A 25,257-nucleotide genomic window follows, 5' to 3' on the forward strand; every position below is an offset into this window, starting at 1 on the left:
CAGGTGGTCAGCGTTGCTCTGGATCGTTCATGTTGTGTGTGCTCTGAGATGCCAGGCGCTTGGGTTTAGAAAGCCAAGAGCCTTTATTTTGCTCCTGCTGGAATGTCTCTTCTGTGAGGTAGTGGACATTGCGGGAACCTCCTTCTGGAAAGAGGGAAGGATCTCAAGGGATAAGACAAGGAGGGAGAAAGATCAATTACTAGCTCAAAACACAATTTGACTACGTTTGTAAGAGCTCGGTGAAAAAGAAACAGAGCCCATTGAGTGCGATCTCAACTTGAGCTCTTTCCAAAAGCAGCAAATGAGTGCTGCTCTCTGAGCTAAGAGAATGGTGAGAAAATGCATCCTGGTGGATTTCTCTCCAATCTTGAGAGTAAATAGACTTTTTCTTGCTATGGCAAACTTAATTCTATAAGAAAAAGGCCATAGGATACTGCAGCTCTGTGGGAACTCAGAGATGATCCGAGATGGACATGCTTTGTTCTTCCAAATCCCTTCTCCCCTCCTCTCCACGCTGTTCTGGGTCCTGGGAGGCTAGTGTCCATGGACCACATCAATCATGTATTTGGCCAGTAAGAGGTCTTGCTTTACCATCCCTTGGTAGTTTCTTTAATCCTGTCTACATCTTGTAAATAATCCACTTCATAAAAGCTCCCATTTGAGTATGTGATCTCTTTCTTGCTAGGACCTTGAACGGCTATATTGTTTAATCCTGTGACCATTTACAGATGAGGAAACTGAGGCACAGAGAGGCTTTTCAAATGGTGTCCCTTTCTTCATCCTTTTCCCAGCCATGATCAAGTATTCACAAGCTGAGATCCTGAGGCCCTGGAATGCTGGGCTGAGAATGAGAAAACCTCTGACACTGGAGTCTGCTCTGCTCTAATGTGATAACACGTTTCTAAGAAACTTCCATTTATTTAACAGCTATGTCCTTTTAAGTGTTATTTTATGTGGTATATGGGGCTTCCCAGGTGGCTCAGTGGGGAAAGAGTTAGCCTGCAATGCAGGAGACATAGGCAGATGTTCGTTTGATCCCCGGGTCGGGAAGATCCCCTGGAGGAGGGCATGGTGACCCACTTCTGTATTCATGCCTGAAGAATCCCATGGACAGAGGGGCCTGGCGAGTTACAGTTCATAAGATCGCAAGAGGCACACACAACTGAAGCAACTGAGCATGCACGCATGCATGTGGTGTATACACATAATGGGATATTATTCAGCCTTCAAAAAAAGGTGATCCTGTCAGATGCAATATATGGATGATCCTGGATGATGTTAAGCCAAGTGAAATCAGCCAGTATTGCATGATTCTACTTACTCAAGCCATGAAAACGTTCAAACTCGTAGAAACAGAAGGCAGAGTGGTGGGAACCAGGGGCTGGGGGGGAAGGAAAAGGGGAGCTGCTCTTCAGTGGGTGTGAAGTTTCAGTTATGCAAGATGAATGAGCTCTAGAGATCTGCTCTACAGCATCGTGCCAGTGATTAACCAGACCATATTACACAGTTAAAATTTTAAGAAGGTCAATTTCATGTTGTTATTTTTTTTTTTAACCAGAAAAGATAAGCACAAAAGGTATTTGAATAGGTTAAAACGTAGTTAGAGAACAGAGTCCCTCTGGGAGGACACTGTCCATGGGGGTGCGGCTGGGTTGGCAGAAAGGAAGGAAATGCCTCTTTCCTCCAGCAGGGAAGCACCTGCTGCAGGGCGGGGCTGGCTCCTCAGCTCATGCCTCCCGCACCCTCCCAGCCCCAGCAGGCGAGGAATCAGAGCTGCTGGTCATGCCTTTGACCATGAGTGAGTGTTGAGTGTGTGTGTGTATGTGTGTGTGAGAGAGAGAGAGAGAGAGGGAGAGAGGGAAGGAGAGGGAAAGAATGAATTCACATTCTTCCTTTTAGTAACTTTCCCAGGTCCTCTTGAAGAGTCTTTTTGGACCTCCCATATTTCATTGCTTCTAAGACATGCTTCATTTTCCTCACATTTTAATGCTCTGATACCCGGCTGTGTCTGAGACTGAAAGCATCTTTTGTTGCAGCTGGTCAGGCGGTGGCTGCGCTGCAGCTGCGTCTCCCGTGCGCACGTGAACTTGGTAGATCTGGGGGCACAAGAAACCGCTCATTGTTTCAGTCCGTGGTCCGTTCTGTGATCACCAGAGAGAGGGATGTGGTCCTAGGTGCTTAGTGAAGTCTTCTGCTGGCACCTGTTAGTAAGATTTTCTTGGCAGCATCAACACTGTGAAAAGGCATCAAAAACCTAGAAGGAAATCCCAAATGTAGTACTCTTTTAAGACACACTACATCACTGAGTTCCTTGGTGGCACAGAGGACAATATTGTGTGGAAAAACACAGTCATTGGACCCTGTGACAAAAGTGATTCAGAAGTGTGGGTTTTGAATGTGGTGTCTAAATCAAATTAAATTGGAGCACCCAACCAATTTATTTCACTAATATTTTTACATTTTCCTTTTTTATGAGTATAATAAAACCCACTTACCCTCTTAGTAAGCCTAAAAGAGCCTTTTCAGTAAATACAAGATAAGAATTCTTAATCTTACTATTGTATCACAGTTTAATTTGCAACCATTTTTTTTTCTTTCCGAATGTTACATAAAATAGTGTTATCTCTCTCAACCAGTGAATCTTAATCAATGAAATATGGTAATGAAGTAGGAAGTTGATTAAATTATCATTATGAATCAAAAGATGAGTTGGAAAGCTAAGAACTGAGGAATGAGTTTAGTAATCCTTTGACTCAATAAATATTTATTAAATGTCTACTGTGAGACCAGCACTGGGATTGGCATGAGGGTACAAGCCGTGAACAAAGCAGATATGATCACTGGGCTCACAGGGAAGACCAGATATATTGGATAGGTCGTTGCGTGTATGATATCATAGAGAAGACTTGCAGCTTTCTTTGGAAGTATAAACAAAGGAGCTTAAAACATGGTCAAGGGGAGCAGATGGCCCGAGTGAGGAAGTGACACTTGAGCGGAGAATGGAAAGATGAGTAGGAGTTAGCCAGGTGGAGGTGAGTTGGGGACGGGGAGGGTAGTCCTGGCAGAGGGAACCATGTGTGAAAGCTGGGACCTGTCTAGGAGAGACGGAAGCAAGTCCAGTGCAGTGGGGCCCAGACAGTGGTACGGAGATGAGAGACAGGCTAGAGAAGCAGGCAGGCCTCAGATGGCCAAGGGCCTTACAAGTCATGCCAGGGAACTTGGCCTTCATCCTATGGATAAGAGGAGCTTATGGGAGGGGTTTCAGGAGGGGTGTGATGTGTCATGCTCAAGTTTTAGAACTTCGCTCCGGCTGCCGTGCAGAAATGGAATGCTGTAGATCAAGGGCAGATGAAGGGAATGTGGTAGTAGTCATCTTCACTGAACAAGAGATGTGGTAGCTGGGAGGGAGAGAAGATATCAAATGATGCAAGAGAATCCTGTACCAAACAATAGTCCCCATCACTGACAGCTTTCCTCAGATATTACATCCGTAGTTGCTGATAACCTATAACAATAAGTTTCTTTCTTTTTGACAGAGTGACTTCTTCTGACTTGAGCTTGCAGTGTGCTTTGAGAGATCCTCTACCAGGTAAATGCAGAACAAATTTCCTCAGATTTATAAACCATGACTTTCTCCTAAGATTTCCTGAGACCAAAATCCAACATGTTATTTAATCCCTGCAACAACCCTTAAGTTAGGTTTATTTCCATGTTATACAGGAGGAAATTGAAACAGAGAAGTTAGACAGCTTGCACAGGGAAGTTAGATTAACATGCACAAAGGTTGTTCATCACACCATAAACTATACTTGCCAGATAAAGCAAAACAAGAGGAGAGAACTGAAATATCCAACAGTAGGCAAACTTAAATCATTTGATGAAGTTACTTTAATAATAGTCTCTATGAGATTAAGAAGTTTTTTCCCTATTCCTCATTTGCTAAAAGCAAATTAATTATTTCAGGTATTGAATTTTATTGAATGCTTTTCTAATCTACAAAGCTGTTAAAATGATTTTTATTCTTTATCTGTTCATGGTAATTTCTATTAATTGATTTTCTAATATTAAATACCTTGCATTGCTAAGATAAAACCAACTTGGTCATGATGCATTATCCTTTCTATCTTTAGCTAAGATTTAGTTTTAGTCCTGAGATTGGATACAGTTTTCCTTTCTGGTATTTTCCTTGCCAGGAATGGTTTTCAAAATATTGGAATTACTTGCTGCTTGAATGTTTGATGATAAAGGAGTAAAACATTTGAGTCCTGTTGTTTTCTTTGAAAGGAGAATTTTTACTTGCTCACTTAATTTCTGATTTATTTACATTTTCTGATTTCTTCTTGAATCAGTTTTGACAAATTTTGTTTTTGGTTATATATCATTCTCTGTTGGGTATATATGCAGCAAGGGAATCTCTGGATCAGGGGGGTAAGTATACATTCAGTTTTAGCAGATAATATCAGTTTTTCAAAATGGTTGTATTGATTTAAAATTTACACGCTAAGCAGGAGTATATGAGAGTTCTGATTGCTCTGTATCCTTTTCAGCACAAGGTATTTTCTGTTTTATTTGATTATTTAGTCTGTACTAGTGGGTGTGAAGTATTACAGTGTCATTGTAGTTCTGTATTTGCTTGTAGGCTAATGAAGTTGGGTACTTTTTCATATGTTAATTGACTGTTGAATATCTTGTTTTGTCAAAAGCCCTTTCTAGTCGTATAAAAAAAGGGGAAGTGCTTATTCAAGTCTTCTGAAAAAAAAAAAATTGGGTTGTTTTGTTGAATTGTCTTATTGAATTACAGATATTTTTAATACTATGTGTTCTGGATTTGAAGTCTTGTTAGAATATATATGTTGTAAATATCTACTTTTGTTTCCTATGGTTTACCTTTTCACTCTTTTTGTGGACAGAAATTCCTTTAAAATAGTGTAAATTATCCATTTTTTTCCATTTTGTGGTTGGCACTATTGTACTTATTTAAGAAATCTTGGCCTTATTCTAAGATCACAAAGAAGCTGTGCGTTTTCATCTGAAAGTTACATTATTTTCTTTTTACATTTGAGCCACAATACATCTGGACTGGTTTTATTGTGTACGATGGGAGGTAGAGGGTCAAGATGGATTTTTTCCTGTGTGGACGTGCACTTGATCAGGAGCCATCCTTTGGTTACAGCTGTTTATCTATTTGTTTGTTATTTACACAGTAAAATTCATTCTCTTGAAATCGATGGTTTGATAAGCTTGAACAGTTCTCTAAGCAATCAAGATGCAGAACATACCCAATCTCTGAGAGAATGCTCCTTTGTAGTAACAATCACTCATCTGATTTCTGTCCCTAGATTTTTCTCTTTTTTTTTTAGGATATATAAATGAAGGCATAGAGTATGTAGGCTTTTGTTTCAGATTTCTTTTTTAAAAATCTCAAAGAATCTCAAAAATTCATCCCTGTGTTGCAGTACCAGTTGTTCTTTTTTTAGAGTAGAATTCCATTGTGTAGATGGAACACAATTTGTTTATCCATTCACCAGTTGATGAACATGTAGATTATTTATAGTTTTTGGCTCTTATGAATAAAGTTATTACAATTGCTCACTTTGTAAGTCTTTGTATGGATATATGTTTTACTTTCTCTTGGGTAAATTACTAGGAGTAGGTTTATTGAGTCATATACTATGTAGCAAGTATATATTTAACATTAATTTAACATTATACAGAAAAATCCCTCTCGCTGTTCCCAAAGTGATTGTGCCATTTTGCATTCCATTCAGCAATGCATGATATTCTAGTTGCCCCATGGTCTTTCTCCAGATGGCGCTAGTGATAAAGAATTATGCAGGAAATATAAGAGACCTGGGTTCGATCCCTGGGCTGGGAAGATTCTCTGGAGGAGTACATGGCAACCCACTCCAGTATTCTTGCCTGGAGAATCCCATGGACAGAGGAGCCTGGTGGGCTACAGTCCATAGAGTTGCAAACAGTCACACACGACTGAGTGACTTAGTACACACACGAGCTCTCCAGAACCTGGTATAGTCAGTCTCTGTAATTTGGGCAATATGAGTTGGTATGTAGTTGTATCTCATAACTCTAGTTCTTGTTTCCCTAATCATTAACGATGGATGTTGAACATTCTTTCATGTGCTTCTTTGCCATCTGCCTGTCTTCTTTGGTGGAGTATCTGTTCAAATCAGTCACCCATTTAAAAAATAAAGTCATCTATCTTTTCATTTTTGAGCTACAATAAAATATTATTCCAGATACAAATCCTTTATCAAATGTGTGCTTTTCAAATACTCTTTCCCAGCCTGTGGATTGCATCATTCAAAGAGCAGAAATTTTTAATTTATAGCCTGGCTATAGTCCATAGGGTCGCAAACAGTTGGATATGACTGAAGCGACATTGGGGTACATGTGTCTTTTTCATCATGGTTTCCTCAGGGCATATGCCTAGTAGTGGGATTGTTGGGTCATATGGTAGTTTTATTCCGAGGTTTTAAGGAATCTCCATACTGTTCTCCATAGTGACTGTCTCAATTTGCATCCCCACCAACAGTGCAAGGAGGGGAATGCAAATTTCTCCATATCTTCTCCAGCATTTATTGTTTGTAGATTTTTTGATGATGGCCATTCACACCGTGTGAGGTGATACCTCAGTGTAGTTTTGAGTTGCATTTCTCTAGTAATGAGGGATGCTGATATCTTTTCATGTGTTTACTGGCCATCTGTGTATCTTCTTTGGAGAAGACATTTTTATTTTATTTTTTATTTTTTGGCCCTGGCATGCAGAATCTTAGTTCCCTGACCAGGGATCAAACCTTTGCCCCCTGCAGTGGAAGCTCAGAGTCTTAACCACTGGATCCCCAGAGAAGTCCCAATCATAGCTATTTTAAAGTCTCTGATTTTTCTACTATCTGGGTCATCTCTCTGTCTAGTTCCATTGGTGGCTTTATTTTAACAGTTGCTTTACCTTGGTCTTTTGAATGTCTTCTTAATTTTGATTGGATGTTGTTTGTAGAAGAGCAGGAGGTAATAAAATTGATAATATTGCCGCCCAGAAACGGGCGCACTTCTTTTGCAAGATGGTTAATGTAACAATGGTTTAGTCCTTTGTTGGCAGTTGATAAGATTAGCCGTTGGGAGTTTGGGTGGGGTTGGACTCCTCTGTGGAGAAGAAAATGGCACCCCACTCCAGTACTCTTGCCTGGAAAATCCCATGGGCAAAGGAGCCTGGTGGGCTGCAGTCCATGGGGTCGCGAAGAGTCGGACACGACTGAGCGACTTCCCTTTCACCTTTCACTTTCATGCATTGGAGAAGGAAATGGCAACCCACTCCAGTGTTCTTGCCTGGAGAGTCCCAGGGACGGGGGAGCCTGGCGGGCTGCCGTCTGTGGGGTCGCACAGAGTCGGGCACGACTGAAGCGACTTAGCAGCCGCAGCAGGACTCCTCTGATTGTTGTCACTTTCTCTTGCCCACCAAACTGCAAAGGTTTCTAGTCGTGAACTGAAGTTACCTCATGCTTAGTGTGTGGCCTGGTGTGCAGAGAGTTTTTCTCATCGTCTAGACTCTGTCCTCAGCTTTCAGCAGACCCTCCACACTCAGGCCAAAGCTGTGGCCATGTTGGGGGCTTCCCTGTTCTTCTGGTCCACCCTCCATCTTGGGCAGGCCTTGGGGCTTTGCCTGTGTTCCTGTTGCTCCTCATCGCTTTCAGTGTCTGCTTGCTTCTGTAGGTGGCGTGGGTAGGAGAGAGCTCCCTGCAATGGTAGCAGACTTCTTCTTTGTGTCAGTGCAGGATCCTAGGCCTGAGAGTCCCTTGTTCTGCCATCAGAGCAGGACCAGCAGCTCCAGTATCACCTGAGAGCTTGTTAGAAGTACAGAATCACAGGTCCCATGCTCAGACCTGATGAATCAGGATGTGCATTTTGACGAGATCCCTTGAGGGAGTCATGTGCACTTTGAGAAGGGGTGTTTCACACAATCACTGTTTCTTTACCTTCTTTCTGCTTTTTCTTTCTTTTTTTTTGTCAACTGTGTTTTTCATAATGAGATTAAGATCCTTCAAAGTCAAAATATTGTGAAAGCAACCCTACTTAAATTTAAGAATGGTGCACACATATTTAAATTAGAATATTTAAATTTTTTTCTAGTTAAATTATTGAATTTAATTGAACAATTACCACTGATATGCATATTTAAAGCTTCTTAGTTTCAAATACTTTTTTGAGCTTTGGGTTCCTAGCACTCAACAACCTTGAGTCTTTCTTGTAGCAGGGATTTTTCTGTTGCTTCCTCTTATAAAAAGGGGTTTCTTAGATTTTTGAAGCCTGCCTCCTAGGGGCAGTTCTGTCTTCCTCTCCACCTTGGGTTCAGTGCGAACAACAGTTGCTCCATGAAATTTCTATTGATGCTTCACAGCCTGACCTAAAGGGTTCTAGCAAGGACCCACCCCTCTGACAAAGTTCTTGCCAAGAGACCCTCAGCTTTTGAATCTTTCCAACTTTGAGTGTTCTGTTGATGCAGTGATGGGGCTGTGCTGCCAGAATTTTAGTTTTCTCTATTTTTTTCTCAACTTGCAATAAATTTTACATTTAATTGATTTAAGCTTAATTAAATGTTAATTTAAAATTTACATTTAATTTTACATTTATCCTATTTCCTAATTTGTTGTCTTTCTTTTGATTTCATCAAGAATGTTGGCCAAGATTGCTGGATTATACCATCTGCTTTCCTTTTGTCTTTACCTTGCTTTTGTATCCCAGTATTTTGAGGCCTTTCCCTTCCCCTCCCTTTGGCTCCTCCTTGCTACCCCAACCCCACATGCCTTCGTGAGAGACATCAAGTCAAAGAGTTCTGGCTATATCATTAACTTGTTTTTAATATATCTTGTTCAACTTGCAGCCATCATGGAAGTATTCCAAGCAAATGGACAGAGAGGGGCACAAGATCATGCCTCTTAGCTGAGTGAGCCCAAGTGAAGAGTTGCCCTGGTTTCCTGGGACCAGTGAATTATCCTTTAATCTCAGTGGTCACCCTTAGCTGCAGGGGAGCCTGGGAAATACGTCTTAGAGTTGGGCATATTGTTGGTGCAAAAGAAGTCAGGGCTGGGTTTGCTATGGGTAGAGAACTAGATGCAGTTATCAGACAGGGAGCTAAATTTCAGCTTCACTCCTGATAATCCTAGATTGGAGGATGAGCTTAAATTATGGACAAGATCAACTAGAATCAGGTATCCTGTTACTTTTATTGCTGAAGATTTCTTTCATGGGAAAGAAAAATACATGCTGCTGAAGCCAGAAATAGAGAGAAGGGAAGCTGTCCAGACTTCCATGCACTTTCCCTCACTCAGTCTGAGCAATCCAAGAAGTTACTCCCTTGAGGAGGAATGAAGGGATGTCGTGAAGTGTAGAGGTCACTTTCTAACACTTTTAAGAAGACAAACAATTTTGTTTTATGTGCCCAGGCAGGAATGCTGGGAAGGAGAGAATGATGCCCTCCTAATAATTGTTAAATACACATGTGTGTCTCACACACACACACACACAATGTCTTATTATATATTATGACAATTGTGTTATATTTATTTCTTTATATATTGGGTTGGTCAAAAGGTTTGTTTGGGTTTTTCCATAAGATGTTATGGATACATCTTATGGAAACACCTTTTTCCATAACATGTTTTCCATAAGACGTCATGAACCCAGCTGAACCTTTTGGCCAACCCAGTATTTCCCCCAACTCCTACTTCTAATGACCTTGTAAAATCGATAGTAATCTCTTGCAATAGTTGAGAAAAGGGAGAATTCACATGTGTTGATGTTGTGAAACTCTTGAAAAGGAGATGGGGATGAACCTCTTAGAGGTCTGAAAGGTTTTTAGAATTGTTTCAGGTTGAGAAGAAGAAGGGTGATTCAGGGCAAGTAAACAGCATTGGGCTGCAGCCAGTAGACTTCTAGCTGCTTGGGCAGCTTGCTGCAGGATTCTTTATGATGGCCCCTTTACTGCTGCACAAAAAGCAACCAACAAACTGCCGCCTCCACCCCCGCACCCCCGCCCCACCTCCACTCCCAGCCCAAGGGTTTTGCTGCAGAAGCCCTCAGTGTGCAGCAGGGTCCGTTCGGGCTGCTCTTCTCATAACCACCAGCCCTGCTCCCTCCCTGCTCCCTCCGCAAAGCTCAGCTCAGGACTGAGCTGACGGCTAATTGTTGCTGCTGATTGCTTTGCTGACAGTGCTTTGTGGCTATTTTGGTTTTTCTCGAGTGTTTCTTAATTAGAGGAAGTGACATCGTGTGCTGTCCAATCAGCCTCTTGCCAGATATTATTACATCTGTGGGATCATTGGGTGACATTTGGGCTTGGTCCTGCCAAGCTGGTGTGAGGATCATGGTCTGTGGTGCAGTTGGCTTGGCAGAGCGGCGGTCCCCTGCCAGGCTCTGAGACAGCGCTGCTGCTGGTGGGAGGGAAGGGTGTTCTGTATTCCCAGTGAGGCCTCAAAGACTGCAGGGTTCACTGGGGGGCCCATTCAGGCAGCTAAGTCCCATTGAAATCTGACACCTCACAGGGAACCTCATAGGATGCTGTCTTCTCTTTGAAACATGGTGTTTCAGGATTTCTTTGATATTTGCCTTTCTGGCTAATGTGGAGACACCCTTTCATTTTCCCCTGGGAAAAATACAGATACAACCTGAGGAAGGCTGCTGCTTGGTGAAGTATTAGAGGTGGTTTGCCATGCAGTATAGTGAGCTCTTACTACGTTGCTTTAACTACCAGAAAGAACCATCTTAAGTTGTAACAATTCTGAATTATAAAAGAAGTTTGAAGAGATTTACAGCTCTGAACTCCACCACATTTAACTTTTGGCAGCTATTTTTTAAGGCTCTTTGGTTGAATGCTTAATTTTGGAATAACTGTGTTTATTTGCATATAAACCATGTGGAAAAGTTAAAAAAAATCTCTTTGTGCGAGTATGAGTATGGACCCTTCTTTTCTGATTTTTTAATGTTTTTGGTATCAGTTCATTGCAGCAAGGATTTATTGTGCCTGCTGAGGTGTCCTTGAGCTTAACAAAGCAGTGTAAGACACAGTCCCTCCTTCAAGGAATTTACGTTCTAATTAGGGAGTCAACATTCGCCAGTGGTCCTTTCTTCATCATTTCATTGAAGGCATCATCACAGTTACATGGCTTTTCTCTAAGAGTGTTAGAGCAGAGAACACAGAATACAGGATTATCCAGGATTGGGGTGGAAAGAGAACAGAGATATTGAGGGGTCTATGGAGAGAGCATAATCATCTCATGTTGGGTACAGAAGGAAGGGAGGCCAAGGTGTGTGAGTGGGGTCGGATAGGGGTATCATGAAGATGGAGAAAGTGGTTCATGGACACGATGGGTGGAAGCTGAGGCCAAGAGGACTCCATTAGGCCAATAAAGAAATGGGGAGCGACTAAGAGGCAAGGGAAAGAGAACAAAGTGCTGCCAGACTCTTTTCAGTGAGTCTGTCTTGTCTCCTCCACCAGGGGGTATAAAAGGGCAGGTATGACGTTTCTTTTGTTTCTCCTTCAGCTCCTGGTTCACTATGTTGCTCAAAGCACGTGTTTCCTAAATATTTCCTGAAGAAGTCCAGCTTACTCATGGGCTTTCTTTGGAGTCATAGATCAAATTTCTTTCACGTATATGGAAATGATGGGGGGAGGGTCATTGGTTCATGCAAATGGCAAGCTCCCAAGTGACTCCTGATACAATCTGACAGTAGTGTAAACATGCAGGTGTACACTAACCACAGTGCAGGGGAGTCTCCATCATCTGACGCGTGTTCAGTACTTCGGGGTGAAGGGAAAGTATCTCATCTTTAGGGAGATGGCCTCAGGAGACTTTCGAGAATCCCCTGTGCTGGATGTGATTCCACCTCATCCAGAAAGCCAAACGCTCCTCCTTCTTATAGGCCAACACTTCCCCTTTCACCTTCGTGATTTTGCAGGTGATGTGCATTTGAAGGCCCAAATGAACCGCTTAAACTTCTTTCTGATCCCATTGCTGTCCCCATGGTCAACTGTCGACTTTTTCTCGTGTCTATATTTAGCTGAAGTAATCTTTGTGAAGGACTTCCACACTTGAAGTCACAGTAAAAACTAGATGATAAAATTTAAATTTTGGAATAAAAACTAAAACTTCCGTGTTACTCTGTTTGTCCCATCCTCTCTTTCCTACCCAATCCCACCCGCCCGTGTCCATAAGTCTGTTCTCCATATCTGCGTCTCCACTGTTGCCCTGTAAGGAGGTACATCAGTACCATCTTTCTAGATTCCACATATATGTGTTAATATATGTTATGTGATTTTCTCTTTCTGACTTACTTCACTCTGAGTCATAGGCTCTAGGTTCATCCACCTCATTAGATCTGATGTTGATGTGTAGCAGAAGCTAACACAATATTGTGAAGCAATTTTCCTTCAATTAAAAATAAATAAGTAAAACAAAAAAAACAAAGCTAAAACTTGACTGTATCACCCCTGAATAGTCTTGCAGCTCCCTGGGGATCACGCCTACTGAGAGTTGTTGGCGATATGTCTTCTAGTCACCCGGTTGCCCCAGTACTGTCCCGGTCAAGGCTTACAAGTGTGTGTGTCCCCGAAAAGCTTCTGTTGTGCATCCAGTTCAAGCATACCAATAGGGCTCTCGTGCGAATGTTCTCAGGCAGCATTTTGGAGCTCCTTAAGCTGTACCCCAGACACAACACACTTGACCAGCATCGTGCTGTTACCATGGCATCTGAAGAGCGCCCTTCTCCAGACAGGAAGATGGTAAAACTGCTCCGGGAGGACATTTTCTACCTTAGAAACTCAGAATAGACACTCTGTGTATCTGAAACAGCAAATCCCATTTCCAGAACTTCTCTCCAAGCATCATCTTCTCAGAGACATTCACAGAAAACTCTTCGCCGGTTTATATGCTCTAGCACGGACTTGGAGAAGCTTTTCTTTAATCTCTCATCTGGAAGCTTCTCTCTGAATAAAAATGTTCAATGGCTCTGGCTAAGAAATCCCTTTGGATTTCAGACAAGAGTTGCAGTAACTGAGCCCGGTTTATTCAGGAAGAGTGGAGCCAGAATGGGTCTGCTGTGAATAAAATGACAGGCCTGCTTTTTTCACAGGCGACTTCTTCCCTCTGACCGAATTCTTTGATGTTAATGTAATTCTCATTAATTGCTAACGCCAAAGCAACAGAGCTTCGACCTTTGAAAGGACTGCCTTTTATAAATTCTTATTGTTTGGGATTTCTGCTTAATGGAAAGACCGCTGAACTGCTAGTCTTTTGCTTCGGAGTTAGTAAGCAGGGACTGCTTAAGTCATTACTTTCTATTGCTTGACATTTGTATAATACTTTATAGCCTTCAAAACACTTTCACATCCATTGTTATTTGAGCTTTTTAATGACCCCCGGAAGGTAGATTTTTTTTTTAAAATTCCCATTTTTTGGAATGAGTGTATTGAAGGTCAGAAAGATGTAAGCGTGTGTGCTAAGTTACTTCAGTCGTGTCTGACTCTTTGCCACCCTATGGACCATAGCCCGCAGGCACCTCTGTCCATGGGATTCTCCAGGCAAGAATACTGGAGTGGGTTGCCATGCCCTCCTCCAGGGGATCTTCCTGACCAGGGGATCGAACCTGGGTCTCCTGCATTGCAGGCAGATTCTTCACCATCAGAGCCACCAAGGAAGCCCTCAAAAAGATGTGTGCCTCCTTTAAAATCAGTTCTTGCCAGAGGTAGACCAGGAACTAGAAGCTACCCTCCTCTTCCTAATTCCTCTTCAGGTTGCTCTATCGTGATAAGCAAAGTGTGAGGATGGCAAGGGGGAACTGATAGCTTGTTTGGAAATTATCTGCTTAATAGTCTATCTCCCTGGTATGACTTTAAGCTGCCTAAAGTGGAGATTAAAAGAAAAATTTTTTTTTGGCTAAGCTGCATGGCATATGAGATCTTAGCCAATTAGGAATCAAACCCATGCCCTGTGAGTTGGAAGCATGGAGTCTTAATCACTGGACCACTAGGGCAGTCCTGAGATTATTTTATTCACTGCTAGATAGCCAGTACCTAGAATAGTGCCTAACACATAGTAAATTCTCAATGAACATTTTTGTTCATTCAGTTCAGTTCAGTTCAGTTACTCAGTCATGTCCGACTCTTTGCAACCCCATGAATCGCAGCACGCCAGGCCTCCCTGTCCATCACCATCTCCCAGAGTTCACTCAAACTCACGTCCATCGAGTCCATGATGCCATCCAGCCATCTTATCCTCGGTCATCCCCTTCTCCTCCTGCCCCCAATCCCTTCCAGCATCAGAGTCTTTTCCAATGAGTCAGCTCTTTGCATGAGGTGGCCAAAGTACTGGAGCTTCAGCTTTAGCATCATTCCTTCCAAAGAAATCCCAGGGTTGATCTTCAGAATAGACTGGTTGGATCTCCTTGCAGTCCAAGGGACTCTCAAGAGTCTTCTCCAACACCACAGTTCAAATGCATCAATTCTTCGGCACTCAACCTTCTTCACAGTCCAACTCTCTCTCACATCCGTACATGACCACAGGAAAAACCATAGCCTTGACTAGACAGACCTTAGTCGGCAAAGTAATGTCTCTGCTTTTGAATATACTACCTAGGTTTGTCATAACTTTTCTTCCAAGGAGTAAGCGTCTTTTAATTTCATGGCTGCAGTCACCATCTGCACTAATTTTGGAGCCCAAAAAAATAAAGTCTGACACTGTTTCTACTGTTTCCCCATCTATTTCCCATGAAGTGATGGGACCAGATGCCATGATCTTCGTTTTCTGAATGTTGAGCTTTAAGCCAGCTTTTTCGCTCTCCTCTTTCACTTTCATCAAGAGGCTTTTTAGTTCCTCTTCCCTTTCTGCCATAAGGGTGGTGTCATCTGCATATCTGAGGTTATTGATATTTCTCCTGGCAATCTTGATTCCAGCTTGTGTTTCTTCTAGTCCAGCGTTCCTCATGATGTACTCTGCACAGAAGTTAAATAAGCAGGGTGACAATATACAGCGTTGAAGTACTCCTTTTCCTATTTGGAACCAGTCTGTTGTTCCATGTCCAGTTCTAACTGTTGCTTCCTGACCTGCATACAGATTTCTCAAGAGGCAGGTCAGGTGGTCTGGTATTCCCATCTCTTTCAGAATTTTCCACAGTTTATTGTGATCCACACAGTCAAAGGCTTTGGCCTTCAATAAAGCAGAAATAGATGTTTTTCTGGAACTCTGTTGCTTTTTTGATGACCCAGCAGATGTTGGCAATTTGATCTCTGGTTCCTCTGCATTTTCTAAAACCAGCTTGAACATCAGGGAGTTCACGGTTCACGTATTGCTGAAGTCTGGCTTGGAGAATTTTGAGCATTACTTTTGTTGATTAGGCAGGTAATAATAATGGCTTCCCAGGTGGCGCTAGTGGTAAAGAATCTGCCTGCCAATGCAGGAGATGGGGGTTCTATCCCTGGGTCCAGAAGATCCCCTGAAGAAGGAAATGGCAACCCACTCCAGTACTTTTGCCTGGAGAATCCCATGAACAGAGGAGCCTGGCTGTCTATAGTTGATGGGGTTGCAAAGAGTTGGACATGACTGAAGAGACTTAATATGCAGTAATGCCATATTTTCATTTCCACCCATCCCCTTCTTATGTGTTCTAATGGCATAATAATAATTATATCTAAAATAAGTAGGCAAAAATATGAGAACAGTGGGGAAGTGCAGGTTGACAATCCATCAAATAGTGGATGAAGAACCCTCAGTAGAGCTGTAGAAAAACACAGAAGAAACTGAAAATAGAGTCCCTGCCTTCAGAGAACTTAAAGCTTAGAGAAATAGGGTAACCCACTGTGAAAAAGATGCAGAAAATCACCATTCAGCAGTCTTGTTTGGTTGGCCCTGCCCTTTTGGAAACTCAAAGTTGGGGAAAATAGAAAGGATGCATACTGCAAAAAAAAAAAAAAAACAAAAACAAAAACAAAACAGCCTTAGAGGGAGGAGGAAGTGAAAGGGCTTTATTGCCACACTCTTTGTTTGGTCCTATAATTACCTGTACCTCTTCAAGTGTTTTCATGCAGGAAACTAAACAGGGAGACTGGTCAAAGGATGAATCATTCTAATTAACAGGAATAGAAGGTGAACTTTGACAAAGCTTCAGTTGGCTCTTTTCTTTAAATAGTCAAGTAATTATGCTGCAATTTGGCATTGTAAACAATTGTTTCCATCCTTATCTCAACCTGAGATAATAGTTTCCAAGTCTTTTAGGGGCAGTGATTTTCAAAGTTTAGTCCTCAAGCCATCTGCTTTAAATATCCCCTGCCAAAATTCTGATTCATGGGGTCTGGGGCAGGGTCTGGAAGTCTGCCTTTTTTTTTTAAATAAGCATTTTATTGATATCTTGGAATAATTTTATATGTATAGAAAAGTAAAATAGTACAGAAACTTCCTGTGTTTCCTGCACCTGGCTTCCCCGAATGTTAACTCCTTACATAACCAGAATGTATTTGATAAATTAACAACAAAGCTACAGACTTTTTTCAAATTTCATCAGTTGTGTCATTGTTGTCCTTTTTCTCTTTAATCCAGGATATCACATTACATGTAGTTATCCGGTCTTCTTAATCCTATCTTATCTGTGATGGTTTCTTAGTCTTTCCTGCATTTTTAATAAGCTCCCAGGTGGTTCTCAGACACTAGAACACGAAACCCACTGTTCTTCTAAAGCCAGGGACGAACCCTAGGCACACCTAACAAGTGCTCAGAAACCTGGGGAACCTCCCCTTGCCTAAGGGGGGACCTTGTGCTTTTCATCCTGTCAGTCAGGGACAGAGCCACAAACCGAAGGCACATTCTGGAGGAGCCTGGGAAGTATTTAGCCAAAGTGCTATTTACAGAGATGCAGGCAGGGTGAAGGAAACAGGTAAGAGATACTAAGGCAGCTGGGAGCTTTTGGCAGTGAAGAGCTGTCCTCTCTTTGGGATGGGTGACCTGGTGCAGTAGTAGTCATGAGTGTGTCGTTGGAAAACCAGTCACTGCCAGAATGTTAGCCCCCAGTGTGCGGAGGACATGTGTCTTTGTCTTCGCCTTGGAGCTCCTGATGGTGCCTCCCATTGGCGAGACATCACCGGAAGCCAGAGGGCAGGGGATGGACAATACAGTTGCTGGGCAGAGAAAAAGAAGAAGACGCAGAATGGATCTGGAGAATGGATATAGTGAGGGGGTGAGGTGAGAATAACCAGTCCTGTGTTAAAGCAAAATGCAGGAGAGAGAGTCTGATTAGTTAATTGTGCCTGGGTTAAAACATGTGCTCTGCTTATTATTTCACAGCTCCTATGTTAGCAGGGCCCTGTAGCTTAATTAAAAAAAAAAAGGATGCAACGAAAGCATTGCATTTAGACTCAGAAACTGTACAATTGATCAATAAGTTGCAAATTCCACAAACATTCTTTAGGTAGGTCAATGAAAATAAAAGAACTGTAGCCTCCAGCTAAATAAATAAATACCTAGACTGAAGAAAAAGAACTACCATCTGAGATATAGCCTTCTACAATTTGGATAAAACAGTGCTTTTATTCCACCCCACCCATTTTGTTATACTTGGCTCTAGTTTGTGAAAGACCATATCATCACCCCTTCTGCAGTATAGAGAATTAAATTCTGGGCACCAAAGAAAAAGACTCAGAAAATGGTCCTCTTCTTTTTGCAATTGCAAAAGGATAAGAATGGGAAAAAAAGGTTATCTTTCTTAAGCATCCATGGGACTTCTGGAGAATCACTAGTCTTTAGGAGTAGGCTTTCCTGGGGTTTATCCAGTGGAGGTTGTTTTTGATGATGGAAGTGAATGGGTGAGATTTTTTTCTCCCTTCATTTCAGAAAAGGAGTATAAGTTAGCACAGAGAAATAATAGTCAACTTGTGCTGTTTTTGACATTAAGTGTGACATTAAATACATCAAGTTTGCCAAAATAGAAAGCTTGGTGGAGATTTGTTTTGCTTATGTACTTTCCCTCCTACATACTGGTCTTTGGTGTTTGCTCACCGTCTTCAGTGAGGAAGCAAGCACTGCTGTATTTATTTTGCAGAGTGGTTGCATTGAGATCTTAGTGGGCAATAGAATTCACTTCAGAGGATTTGAATGAAGAGAGTTTAATGAAGGGACTATTGCAAACCTACGGGCAGGGTTATGAGAACAGACGAAGGGTGGCCTAGCTTCCAGGAACCAGTAGCAATGGGAAGCCCTTGCCATCTCCAGGGCAAGGGACAAAGGGGGCAAACAGTGGTGAGGGTTGGCAACAGGGTCACTAGACAGGAAACACAGCTGTAAAGACACTGAAGTGAAACAGGGAGAGAGAAGGGAAAACAACACCTCACTGCTCTCGCTACACCTCTCCCATCTTTGTCTGGTGCCCCCGTTAGTTAAACCCAACAGGAAGCCAGCAGTATGGCTGACACGGGCAGGAGAGGTGGGATAGGGTTGTGGGTGTTTGAAGAGGGGTGGGGAATAACTGGCAAGGTTTTTTTCGCTATTTGAACCCCTGAAATGATTACTTGTAACATTATATTTAGAGGAAATTCAACATAGGTACATGAAATTAATGAGCAAATCCATTTTCTATAGAGCCATTTTTAAAAATTGAATTTTATTTTATTTTATATTGGAGTACAGTTGTTTATGTCATGTTAGTTTCAGGGGTACAGCAAAGTGATTCAGTTATACATAGAGATGTATCTTTTCTTTTTCTCATTCTTTTCCCATTTAGGTTATTACAGTGTATTGAACAGGGCCGATTTTATTGTTTAAAAAACTTGCTACTCCCTTAACCCGTTCTGAAGTTTCTTAGTGCATAGACCCAGATTTTCTCCAGTTCTCTTAGCCTCATGGTGTGGCGAGCAAGGCGTTGCCTTCACCATGACATGAGGCCTGAATTTGACGTCCACAGCTTGAAGGAGGACAGTCACCAGCATAGCTTGCCTTGTTGATTGTCCACACTGGCATTTTCAGAGTTAAAGATGGCCACCATAATGTGTATGCTCTTATTGTCTTAATAGGCTGTTTCTGTTGGAGCTAAATGTAATTACTAAACAATCATTTCCAGTTGTTCATTGATTATTTGCGCATGATTATTTAATGAAAATAGACCCAGATGACCAAGAAGTAGCGAGGCCCGCTTCTGGGAAAGAATTCACTCTAGCTGGGTACCCTCAGTTGCAGATTATTTCAAAATGAATGCAAAGCAACAAGACCATCTTAAATGCACCTGGCAACTTTTAACCGAACTTGGCCCCAGGATCATTTCAGAGCTTCTGCTGTGAGACTCAGAGAAACAGAGCTGAAAATGGATCGGTTGCAGCAATTTCAGCAAGGGGACCTGGAAATGTTTTCTTTGGCCGAGGGTTTTTAGTGAGTGATGAATCGGCAGTGCCCAGAAGATTGCATTCTTGGTAAAATAAATTCATATTTGATTTTTCCTTTTCCTGGTGGACTGTCTCTGTGAAATACTTTATATCAAATCTTTAAATATGATACAGTGGAGGCTGCCAGTCTCCTATTTGCTGTGATCTTTTGTCCTATTTCATTAGCTCCACTTTTCCTTTCCATATTTGTGATGGATTCTTGGGCAAAGTTACCTTCATCTAAAAGGCTCTAGAAAAAAATAAAATCATGCTCTTTAAAGGTTTTATTTATATCAGTTAATTAGTTTTCCCTGTTATCAGCCTCGACTGTATTCCCTTTTTCCCTAGCTTGGAAAAATGTTTGGCCTGGCTTTGTCTTCAGTCATATTGGCTATTCTCTTTATAATCGTGAAAACGCTAACTAAAAAAGTAAAAAGCAAAAAACAACAAACAAAAAAAAAAACATGATCCTCAGCTGTTCATTCTGTGGCCAGTTGGCTTAAAGTTCAAAAGTCTTTGACTCTCATAGCATAAATGAGTTTTGTTGCAATTTTGAGCAAAGCTAGAGAAAAAAAAATCTGTCAATTATGCCTTATGAAGTCATGTCATGGCTTTGAGCAGCTAGGATCTATAAGCTGTTTTAATCAGTGACTTTCAGTGGATAAAAAGACCTTTTCGCCCTACTGATATAGCCTGTGCAGTGTTAGGGCAGGTTGCGGCTGCTGCTAAGTCGCTTCAGTCGTGTCCGACTCTGTGCGACCCCAGAGACGGCAGCCCACCAGGCTCCCCTGTCCCTGGGATTCTCCAGGCAAGAACACTGGAGTGGGTTGCCATTTCCTTCTCCAATGCATGAAAGTAAAAAGTGAAAGTGAATTCGCTCAGTTGTGTCCAACTCTGTGCAACCCCATGGACTGCAGCCCACCAGGCTCCTCCGTCCATGGGATTTTCCAGGCAAGAGTACTGGAGTGGGGTGCCATTGCCTTCTCCGGTTAGGGCAGGTAGGTAGTGGTTGATGCAACACTATGCTGGCTTGCTTTAACCTGTGATAATAGGGATCAACACTGATGGAAGGATCATCTCTGTCCTTGGCAGCTCTTCTTGTCTGTGTCAGGATCATGTTTCAAATGGCTATGGTGGTGAACACGGCTGCATCTTTAACTCTGGGGCCCTCCACACGCCCTAAGGTTCAGTTAGTCAACGGCTCTGCAAGACAGATCTGTTTCCTTCCCCGCGGTCACCCCCATAGGCAAGGACCTTCCTAATGGTCTGGTTATTGAGACAACCTGCCTGCTCAGAAAGGAGAAGGAAAGCAAAGAGCTTTCCTTGCTCTTGTCACATGAGCTTCTTAGACTCTCATATTTATCAGGATCTGCCTCTGCTCAGAAACTCTCAGCCAGTTATTACTGACAGAGTAAAATCTCTATCAGTAACCAGTGAATAAGTCTCTGTGAGCGACTGCTGTGGGTAAGACTGTCTAGTAGGTCTCGTGCAGAGGCAGTCTGGACATATATTAGGACCACATGAGATCTTCTCAGTTGCCTCTCACATTTGACTGGAAGGATGCTTTTCTTCTTGACACTGTGCTTGGCTCTGAATGATCATTCTGGTCATAATGTATCCCCAAACGAAAGAGATTGGTCATCAATAAAGATGCTCCTGCTGGAGGCAGTTCCCAAGGGAATTGCCAGAAACGTGTTAAGCAAAGGAACCTGTAGGGGGAAGAAATGCTGCCTAGACATATTCTTAAGGCAGTTACTTTGGAGAGCATAATGCACACTCCTTGTAAACTAAAGAAAAAACTATGTCACCACTTTCAGTCAATCCAGAGTCTTGAATAGCAGCTTTCATTTATGGAAGTTCTGAAAGCTGACCTGCTTCTAATCTTCAACCAGCCCCATTAAATAGATATTATTTATGTTCCAAATGTACAGATGAGGAAACCGAGGCTCAGAAGACTCTTGGGGTGTTGGCAGGTCACAGAGTGGGAGGTTGTAGAGCCAAGATTTCAACCCAGTTGGACTGATTCCAAGCCCATTTGCATCCTCAAGAAGTCTATCCTTTTAGCCGTGAAAATGCAGATTGTCCCCAGTGCAACAGGCAGCCAAATGCCCTGAAGAGCTGATAGTCAGGAGAGGGGAGGACAGTGGCGAGACCAGGAGCGCTTGTTGGCACTTCATCCATGCCTCCTCCATTCTGAACTGTCAGCCCTGCTTCTCTTTGATTGCATCATTGGAACTTGCTGGTTTAAAAGAGCATCCTCACCAGTGTTTCTTCTTGGACAGCAAGAGTCCACAAAGCTGACACCTGAAATTGTCATCTTCCCTGTGCAGTGAAATTGCCTCCAGTTTGCTGGGACAGAGGCATATCAGCCAATTAGCAGATATATTTGTGTTGACCTTTCTATTATTATCAACATAATGGTTTGCTTATATAACTAGCGGCATGTGCCCTTGTTAGGAGCTGTGGACATAGAAAAATCTTTGTCATTTCTGGACAAGTGATCCTTGTTAATTTCGGGTATGTCAGTCCAATCCACAGCATGGGGGAAAGGTGGTGGCAGGAGCTAATGTTGCCTGTACTGCACATTCTGGAGATGGAGGGAGTCATTTAGCATGTTTCCCCTGTAGAGTATATTTGTAGAGAATGCATAAACTAGCAGATTTAATCTAAGAATGACCTGGCCCCTTCCCTGCCTGGCCAGGAGGTGTGGTCAGAGAGCCTGAGTTCTAGTTAGTCCCCTAGGATTTGAATCCTGATACTTCTAGCTTATGGGCTCCTGTTGGCTCAGATGGTAAAAAATCTGCCTCCAGTGAGGATGACCCGGGTTCGATCCCTGAGCCAGGAGTATCCCTTGGAGAGAGCATGACAACCCACGCCAGTATTATTGCCTGGAGAATCCCATGGACAGAGAAGCCTGGTGGACTACGGTCCATAGGGTTGCAAAGAGTTGGACATAATGGAGCAACTAACACACACACACACACCTTAGTTTATGGGATTCTTTGGTGACTTAGCAGTAAAGAATCTGCCTGCAATGCAGGAGACACAGTAGGCTTTGGTTCGATCCCTGGATCAGGAAGATCCCCTGGAATAGGAAGTGGCAACACACTCCAGCATTCTTGCCTGGAAAATTCCTTGGACAAAGGAGCCTAGCCTGATGCAGTCCATGGGCTCACGAAGAGTCAGACGGGACTTAGCAACTGAGCACACCTTATAGGGTTATTCTGAAGACTCAGCAAGAAAATCCTTGAAAATTGCTTGGCACATTATTCAGTTCATAGTGAAAACCCAATAATGAGAAGAATAGCAAATACTGAATGAGCAGGCCTGGGCATGGGCTGTGCATTGCGCAGCTCCTGGGGGCCCCTGCCTCATAAACAACCTTGTGGATGTCACCCAGAAGGTGTGCAAGGTGTGCAAGGCAGTGACCCTGTGCCAGGAGCTGCTCCAAGGGCTTCATGTGTTTTAACTCTTTAATCCTCGCAACAGTCTATTATTAATCCTGCTCACAACTTAGGCACAGTTGTTAGTTACCTTGCCTAAGTTGCACCAGCTGGCAAGTGGCAAGGCTAGGATGTTGGCCATTTGTTTTATTACGGTGTAGAGTCTTTCCTGTCAATCACAAAGTGGAGGGAAGATCTCCTTGAGAGTTTGATGTTCTTTATCAACCCATAATGCATTCAGTGTCCTTATATATTCTAATATTTTTGAAGCAGTTTATATTTTCTTCCTTTATAGATAGGAGGTGTTAGCTTAATAATGGAAATGCATGAATTCACTTGACCTTGGGAGAAAGTGACATACAGTCTCTTATCATAATTGAGTTCTCTGTGATTAGGATCGAGGGAGGGAAGGAGGAACAGGGGGAGAAAGAGAACAAGCCCACTGGACATTTGAATAACACCAGCAATTTTGGTCTTCCCTGGTGGTACAGTGTGTAGGAATCCATCTGCCAATGCAGGGGACCTGGGTTCGATCTCAGGTCCGGGAAGATTCCATCTGGTCTAGGCCTTAGTTGCCTTAGAACAGCTAAGCCCCTGATGAAGTGCTGCATCAGGGCCTGTGAGCTGCCTCTTCTGGATCTCTGTGCCTAGAGCCCATGCACCGAAACAAGAGAAGCAACGCACATCGCTAGTAGAGAGTAGCCCTTTGTCCCACAGCTAGAGAAAGGCTGTGCACAGAAACATAAGACCTGGCACAAACAAAAAGAAAGTAAATAAGCAAATAATTTAAAAAACTCCCCAAACAACACCAGCATCTCTACCAGCCCTTTCATCAGGAGGTCACCACCCATTTTCTTTGCTCAGAGGGCTTCGCCTCTCATGTGACTTACATGATGTGAGCATCTTGCCACGTAGAGGTTTAATAACACACTTTTCATCCCACGTGGCCCATAAATGAGGCTGCTAGTTCAGCTGGTGCTCAAGCAAAGATTTACTCCACATCAGAGCCAAAACTAGCGCTGCTGGAATTTTTGACAAGTGACACAACAAGAGACCACAGTGAGACATCTTCCTGAGGGACTTTCAAGCAGACTGCCTCTTCAAGAGACCCTTTTTGCCCTGGATGGTGGGCAGGGAGCTGTTGGGAAGAGCGTAGCCAGGGTTTTAGCTGCATTGCCTATGCCTTCTGAAATGGCTCTGGGTCCTCCCCGGCTCTTGCCTGCCTCACAGACACCCTGTAATGAGCACCTCCGGGTTTGCTCCATTCTCCTTGGTTCTCTCTTATTCGCTAACTGCATCTCCTTTTTATCAAGCTCTTTGCATCTGATGGTTGGCTGCGTTCTTTATTTTTTTTTTTCTTTTAAGTGAGTGATAATTGCTTTACAATGTTGTGTTAAGTTTCTGCTGCATAGCTATAAGTGTATATAACTATATCCCCTCCCTCTTGAGCCTCCTTCCGGCGCCCCCACCCCACCCCCTGGGTCATCACAGAGCACCGAGCTGAGCAAGCTGCGCTCTACAGCCCCTTCCCACGAGCATCCGGTTTATGCAGGGCAGTGTGTATATACCTCGCGCCATTCCCTCAATGTGTCCCTCTTTTCTCCCCATTGTGTCCGCGTGTTCGTTATGTCTACATCTCCATTCCTGCCCTGCAAATAGGCTCATCAGTACCAGGTGTCTATGGCTGGATTCTTTGTTTCCCTGTCTCCTCAGCCCTGTCTTTTCTCTCTGTTGCCCGTCTTGAAAGTGAAAGTGAAGTCACTCAGTCGTGTCCAACTCTCTGCAACCCGGTGGACTGTAGCCTCCCAGGCTCCTCCGTCCATGGGATTCTCCAGGCAAGAATACTGGAGTGGGTTGCCATTTCCTTCTCCAGGGGATCTTCCCGACCCAGGGATTGAACCTGGGTCTCCTGCATTGCAGGCAGACGCTTTACCCTCTCAGCCACCAGGGAAGTCCATCTTGGGCCTCCCTAAACTCCCCCTGTGCCCCCTCTGCCTGGGGGAAGAATTCAGGCACTTGAGTTGGTACTATTTATGGGACATAGATAACTTTTACAAACTTCGGCATGTTTCAGAATTGCTTTTTTCTCCTGCAATTTTACTGGAGAGGCTAAAATCAGATTTCAAGGCTATGGTTTTTGTACTAATGGGATGACGATGGAGGTGGATCAGCGCTGACTCCCTTTCTTCTCAAATTCCCATTCTCCATGAAGCTGGACACGCCTCAGCCTCAGGAGCACAAACAGCATTGGTGGTTTTCCAGGTGAGGTGAGGGGCACCTGATAATCTGCTGTGGGACACGGACGAGCCTGTGTCAGTGTGTGTTCCTCAGGCTTGTCACACCGAGGCTGCTCAGGACACCGTCAGGATTAGGGAGGACGCATCTTTTCTGTAAAAATAGCGTGTT

At 43.1% G+C, this 25,257-nt stretch overlaps 1 protein-coding gene and 1 non-coding gene across 2 annotated transcripts in view; one reads left to right on the forward strand and one right to left on the reverse strand.

The window, feature by feature from the left end:
* Positions 1 to 25,257, forward strand: part of NCALD (neurocalcin delta) — a 348,265-nt gene that overhangs the window by 16,654 nt on the left and 306,354 nt on the right. Inside the window, exon 2 of the mRNA XM_068983366.1 lies at positions 3,537 to 3,589. The gene's annotated coding sequence lies outside the window, so the exon portion shown is untranslated. The remainder of the gene's footprint in view (positions 1 to 3,536; positions 3,590 to 25,257) is intronic.
* Positions 24,731 to 24,802, reverse strand: TRNAC-GCA (transfer RNA cysteine (anticodon GCA)). The gene has a single exon. It is a non-coding gene; the product is annotated as a tRNA-Cys (tRNA).

This window comes from Capricornis sumatraensis, chromosome 11 (assembly GCF_032405125.1).
Source record: "Capricornis sumatraensis isolate serow.1 chromosome 11, serow.2, whole genome shotgun sequence".
Lineage (NCBI taxonomy): Eukaryota > Metazoa > Chordata > Mammalia > Artiodactyla > Bovidae > Capricornis > Capricornis sumatraensis.